Genomic DNA, 7,473 nt, shown 5'->3' with positions numbered 1-7,473 from the left:
ATTCTCAAAATACCGAAAATCGGGAGGTACCGTTATATGGGGTCTATACCAAAACATGGACCTATGTTGACGATGTTTGGTGGAGATGTTTCATGACCACTGAGAACCTTAAACGTCAAATTACAGCCAGTTCGGTTAGAAATTGTAACTAAAATGCTCAAAATACCGAAAATCGGGAGGTACGGTTATGAGGGGGCCATACCAAAACATGGACCTATGTTGACGATGTTTGGTGGAGATATTTCATGACCACTGAGAACCTCAAATTGCAAATTACAGCTAGTTCGGTTAAAAACTGTAGCTAAAATTCTCAAAATACCGAAAATCGGGAGGTACCGATATATGTGGGCTATACCAAAACATGGACCTATGTTGACGATGTTTCGTGGAGATGTTTTATGGCCACTGAGAACCTCAAATTACAAATTACAGCTAGTTCGGTTAAAAATTGTAGCTAAAATTCTCAAAATACTAAAATCGGGAGGTACCGGGGCTATACCAAAAAATGGACCTATGTTGACGATGTTTGGCGGAGATATTTCATGACCACTGAGAACCTCAAATGTCAAATTGCAGATAGCTCGGTTACAAATTGTAGCTAAAATTCTCAAAATACCGAAAATCGGGAGGTACCGTTATATGGGGTCTATACCAAAACATGGACCTATGTTGACGATGTTTGGTGGAGATGTTTCATGACCACTGAGAACCTTAAACGTCAAATTACAGCCAGTTCGGTTAGAAATTGTAACTAAAATGCTCAAAATACCGAAAATCGGGAGGTACCGTTATATGGGGGCTATACCAAAACATGGACCTATGTTGACGATGTTTCGTGGAGATGTTTCATGACCACTGAGAACCTCAAATGTCAAATTGCAGATAGTTCGGTTAAAAATTGTGGCTAAAATTCTCAAAATACCGAAAATCGGGAGGTACCGTTATATGGGGACTATACCAAAACATGGACCTATGCCCATATCCTTTGGGATATAAGTTTGTTGATCACTAGGAACCCTAAGGAACCCAAATTATAGCTAATTCGGTCTGCAAATGTGGCGAAGAACGTCAAAATACCTCAAATCCGGAGGTACCGTTATATGGGGGCTATACCAAAAAGTGGACCGATATAGCCCATCTTCGAACTTGACCTGCCTATGGAAAAAAGACCCTCGGGTGCAAAATTTCAGCACTCTATCTCAATTATTGCGGACGCTAGAGTGATTACAACAGACGGACAGACAGACGGACAGACGGACATGGCTAGATCGTCTTAGAATTTTATCCTGATCAAGAATTTATATACTTTATAGGGATGCAAATGATTAGTTCGATGTGTTACAAACGGAATGACACACTTAATATACCCTCCATACTATGGTGGAGGGTATAAAAATCCACGACCCTTGAAAAACTATTTTAAAAAATCCACGACCCTTGAAAAATATTTTAAAAAATCAACGACCCTTGAAAAATATTTTAAAAAATTCACGACGCTAGAAAAAATGTTTTAAAAAATCCGCGACCCTTGAAAAAATGTTTTAAAAAATCCACGACCCTTGAAAAAATATTTCAAAAAATCCACGACCATTGAAAAAATATTTTAAAAAATCCACGACCCTTGGAAAAATATTTTAAAAAACCTACGACCCTTGAAAAAATATTTTAAAAAATCCACGGTCTTGAAGATAATATTGCAAAATAATTAAAAAAATACACGACCCTTGAAAAAATATTTTTAAAAAATCCACGACCATGAAAAAAATATTGTAAAAATCCACGACTTCTGTAAAAATATTTAAAAAAATCACCGACAAATGAAAAAAAAAAAATATTTTAAGAAATCCACAACCATTGTAAATATATTTTAAAAAATAACAGTGTTAAAAAACCCCACCTTGAAACCCTTGAAGAATAAGGATTTTTTAAATGTTCAAGGTAGGGGTTTTTAGCACTTTATAAGTGTCATTTATTTTTTAAAATATTTTTGCAATGATTGTGGATTTTTCAAAATATTTTTTCATTAGTCATTGGACTTTTTATACCCTCAGCATTTATGCTAACGAGGGTATATACACCTTCATACGGGCAAAATGTACCTCATCGAAATAATGGTTTTAGACCCCAAGTATGTTTGGACGAAATGTGTTTCAGACAATTTGGAGTTGATTTGGCCATGTCCCTCCGTCTGTCTGTCTGTCCGTCTGTCTGGCTGGCTGGTGCGCACGATAACTTTCGAACGGAGCAACCGATTCGGTTCAAAATTTGGCTTTCGTAATATTTTGAACGTATCGATATGCAACGATTGCGTTGGCTAGGCCATATCATGAGAATGAGCGATGATGAACCCGCTAAAAAGGCGTATGAATACATGCCACATGGCGGTGCACGCAGAATCGGCAGGCCTAAGCTTCGATGGAGCATACAAGTGGATGAAGAAATGAAAAGGCGCGGTATTCCAAAAAGTCAAGCGAAAAACAGAGAGGAAGATCTCCATTCTTAGTTCGGTCTATGGAACAAATGTTTTGTAATGGCCAACTAAGTAACTAAGTAATATTTTGCCCAAACTTAGTTTAAGTTCCTTCCGGTACCTCCCCCACAAAAGTTCGAAAATGTTCGGAAAATTTTTGCGCACGATAACTCTTGAACGGTGTAACCGACTTGGCCCACACTCTGTACATCGTGAAAGATCTACCAGACTTAGATGAAGTTTAAATATGGACTCAATCGGTCCACTCTTTCGGGTACGTCCCACACAAAATTTCGGAAATGTTCAGTTTAGGAGATGCTCTCGAATCGCTTTGATTTTTGTTGTAACAACTTGTATTCGCTGTCCCCCATACGACGGTACAAGTTTTATAAGGGGCAAGTCCATACTTCCTGAGAAAATAGCCTGAAAAGTGCAAAAAACCACTATGACACCGTGTGTAGTGGTTGGAGCGCAAGATAAATCTCGAACGGATCTGCCAATTCAGTCCAAAATTTCGCCTTCGTAATATTTTGTTCAAACATAGTTTAAGTTCGAAGATAAACCATGTCGGCCCACTCCTTTAGGTACCTCCCTCACAAAAATTCAAAAATCTTCGGAAAAAATATGCGCACGATAACTTTTGAAGGGAGTGACTGATGTAATCCATATTCTGCACATCCTAATATATCTACCAGATATAGATCAGGTTTGAATATGGACTATATTTGTCCACTCCTTTCGGTACCTCCCACACAAAATTTCGGATAAGTTCACTTTAAGACCTGCTCTCGAATCACTTTGAATTTTGTTGAAGCGATTTGCATTCGCTACCTCCATTACGACGGTAAAAGTTTTTTTCAGGGGCAGGTCCATATTTCATGGGAAAACATCCCGAAAGGTGTAAAAAGCCCTATGTCACCATATGTGGCTCGGTGCAACATTTGGTCTTCGTCATATTTTATCCAAACTTAGTTTCATGGGGCAACTTCCGGTACTTCTCCCCAATATTTAAAAAATTTCTCTAAAATGTTAGGACGATATCACTTGAATGGTGCAACCAATTTGGTCCAAACTTTGGATCTCCTAATATTTTGTCAAAATTTACTTTAACTTCTAAAATGGCCCATATCGGTCCTCCCTAAGGGTACCTCCCCAACAAAAGTTCAACATTTGTGTTAATTCCTAATCCACATTTTTGTCGGCAAGTTCAAATGTTGAAAAAGGGCCGCAAAATTCTGAAGAGACGCTAAATACATTCTATCTGTCCGTAGATGGAAGTTTCAATTTACGTTGGCTGAGGGTATACCTCTGTCGGCAAAGCCGGCTGACACTTTTTTATACCCTCCACCATAGTATGGAGGGTATATTAAGTTTGTCATTCTGTTTGTAACACATCGAACTAATCATCTGCGACCCTATAAAGTATATATATTCTTGATCAGGATAAAATTCTAAGACGATCTAGCCATGTCCGTCTGTCCGTCCGTCTGTCCGTCTGTTGTAATCACTCTAGCGTCCGCAATAATTGAGATAGAGTGCTGAAATTTTGCACCCGAGGGTCTTTTTTCAATAGGCAGGTCAAGTTCGAAGATGGGCTATATCGGTCCACTCTTTGGTATAGCCCCCATATAACGGTACCTTCGGATTTGAGGTATTTTGACGTTCTTCGCCACATTTGCAGACCGAATTAGCTATAATTTGGCACTAAGGGTTCCTAGTGATCAACAAACTTATATCCCAAAAGGATATGGGCATAGGTCCATGTTTTGGTATAGTCTCCATATAACGGTACCTCCCGATTTTCGGTATTTTGAGAATTTTAGCCACAAGTTTTGACCGAACTATCTGCAATTTGACATTTGAGGTTCTCAGTTGTCATTAAACATCTCCACCAAACATCGTCAACATAGGTCCATGTTTTGGTATAGCCCCCATATATCGGTATCTCCCGATTTTCGGTATTTTGAGAATTTTAGCTACAATTTTTAACCGAACTAGCTGTAATTTGACATTTGAGGTTCTCAGTGGTCATGAAATATCTCCACCAAACATCGTCAACATAGGTCCATGTTTTGGTATGGCCCCCTTATAACCGTACCTCCCGATTTTCGGTAGTTTGAGCATTTTAGTTACAATTTTTAACCGAACTAGCTGTAATTTGCCATTTGAGGTTCTCAGTGGTGGTCATTAAACATCTCCACCAAACATCGTCAACATAGGTCCATGTTTTGGTATAGCCCCCATATATCGGTACCTCCCGATTTTCGGTATTTTGAGAATTTTAGCTACAGTTTTTAACCGAACTAGCTGTAATTTGCCATTTGAGGTTCTCAGTGGTCATGAAACATCTCCACCAAACATCGTCAACATAGGTCCATGTTGTGGTATGGCCCCCTTATAACCGTACCTCCCGATTTTTGGTATTTTGAGAATATTAGCTACAATTTTTAACCGAACTAGCTGTAATTTGTCATTTGAGGTTCTCAGTGGTCATAAAACATCTCCAACGAAACATCGTCAACATAGGTCCATGTTTTGGAATAGCCCCCATATAAAGGTATCTCCCGATTTTCGGTATTTGAGAATTTTAGCTGCAATTTTTAACCGAACTAGCTGTAATTTGCCATTTGAGGTTCTCAGTGGTCATAAAACATCTCCAACGAAACATCGTCAACATAGGTCCATGTTGTGGTATGGCCCCCATATATCGGTACCTGCCGATTTTCGGTATTTTGAGCATTTTAGTTAACATTTTTAACCGAATTAGCTGTAATTTGCCATTTGAGGTTCTCAGTGGTCATGAAACATCTCCAACGAAACATCGTCAATATAGGTCCATGTTTTGGTATAGCCCCCATATAACGGTATCTGCCGATTTTCGGTATTTTGAAAATTTTAGCTGCAATTTTTAACCGAACTAGCTGTAATGATCGGTATTGTGAGAATTTTAGCTACAATTTTGTCTATTCAAAAATAATTGTCAATATACATAGGTCCATGTTTTGGTATATCCCCCCATGTAACTGTACCTACCGATTTGCGGGAATTTTCAGTGGTCACAAAATTTCTTCACTAAAATTCGTCAACATGGGTTCATTTTTGAGGGTCTACATTATTTTGATGAAACTACCTCAATTTGACTCTTGAAGTTCCCTGCAGCTATAAAACTTTTCCGCCAAAAAAAATTAAAGATAGGTTGACTCTTTGATATAGCCCCGTAGGTGGTACCTTTCACCTAGCTGAACACATTTTTTTTTATATTAGATTAGATAACACTGTGCAACAAAATGGAGGTAAAAGTCTGGGGCACGAAAAATTCTTCTTGGGGAAGAAAGACCTTGGTGAGTATATTATGAACCCCGAAGGACAGATGCGCCGTGAGTCGAACTTCCGCGTTATGGCGTGATGAAATTTTTGTTATAGACCCTGTGGGCCATCAGGAATTAGCGTTATATATTTGTGCAGTGTTGCTTAAGTGCTCTACAAAAACAACAAACAAAGATATAATGCTAATTCATGATGGCTTACAGGGTCTCTTGCAAAAACTTCATCACGCCATAACGCGGAAGTTCGACTCACGGCGCATCTGTCCTTCGGGGTTTTTAACATACACACACCAAGGGCTTTCATCTTCAAAAGGAATTATCTCTGCCCCAACATTTGTGTTCACAGTGTAATTTAAGCAATAGTGGGAGGCAGTAGGAGTCTATCCATAGTCGAAAAATTGTTCCACCTAAAATTGTGAAAGGAACCTAATTATTCCATTTTAATTAAGACTATTTTATGGTGAAGGGTATAAAAAGTTCGGCCCGGACGAACTTAACGACGTTTTACTTGTTACTTGTTAAAAAAATTTAACCAATTCACGGCCGTTGAAAAAATATTAAAAAAAAAATTATGACTCTTGAAAAAATATATAAAAATGTTCTAGACAAATATTCTTTAAAAAAAAAAACGTCTGTTGACACTTGAAATAATATGCTGTTGACCCATATTTACCCAGCTTACCCATTTCAAACCGTAAATATTCCAAACTCTCATTTTTTTATTTTTTAATTATTTTTCATACTTTATTGAAACTTGTATTGTTTGTTTTTGTTTTGTTGTCTGTTTTATTTATTTTTAATTACAATTTTCATTTTATTTTAATTTTTGTTGTTTGTTTTTTTTTTTTGTTTGTATCATTTCTGTTTGTGGTTGTTGCTGTTATTAAATAATTTGTTTTCGTTTTTATTATTATAAATACTTCATTTGATTTTGTTGTTACCATTTACTTTTTGTCAATGGTTTGTTCATTTCTTTTGTGTGTGTTTATCAATTATTTTTTTCGTTTGCTTCTTCTTGCAATAAATAATAAACCATTAATTTTTAAAAACTTTATTATTATTTTTTTCTTTCGTTTTTAAAATATTTTTCATTATTGTTTTATTGTATTGCTGTTCTTTTTGTGTTTTTTCATTTATTTTTTTTTTATAAATAAATTGTTTATTTGTTTTGGTTTACGTTATTTTGTTTTTGTTCACAATAAAATTGGTGTAAAAATGTATGTGGATGTTTTGTTTTTGTTTTTGTTTTAATTTTATATTATCTTTTTTTATTTGTATGTGCATTTGTTTGTTTCTTGTTGCTGTTGTTTTGGTATTCGTTTTTAATTATTTTCTTTTTATTCTTGTTTTTTGATTTTGTGGGGAATTTTTTTTTGTTATTTGAAAGGTAAATATGATTACAAAATGTTTATTATTTTTTAAATGTTATTTAATCTTCCTTTGGTTTTTGTTGTTGCTGTTTTTTTCTTATATTTAAATATTTATAGAGTTTTTTATAAATATCTTAAAATAAATTTATTATAAATTATACACAAAAAATACAATTCACAACTACTTTTCTGCTCGTTTCCGCTCGTCATTACAACTGCTGCTGCTGTTTTCCTGCTCATTTCATGTTTCATGAAGAGAGCCATTGCTCTCTTTATTTTTAATATTTTTTTTTTTAAAGTTATTTTT

This window comes from Musca autumnalis, unplaced genomic scaffold, assembly GCF_047663935.1.
Source record: "Musca autumnalis isolate F117 unplaced genomic scaffold, ASM4766393v1 scaffold_4, whole genome shotgun sequence".
In the NCBI taxonomy this organism is placed as follows: domain Eukaryota; kingdom Metazoa; phylum Arthropoda; class Insecta; order Diptera; family Muscidae; genus Musca; species Musca autumnalis.
Note: the sequence above shows the minus strand (reverse complement) of the source record.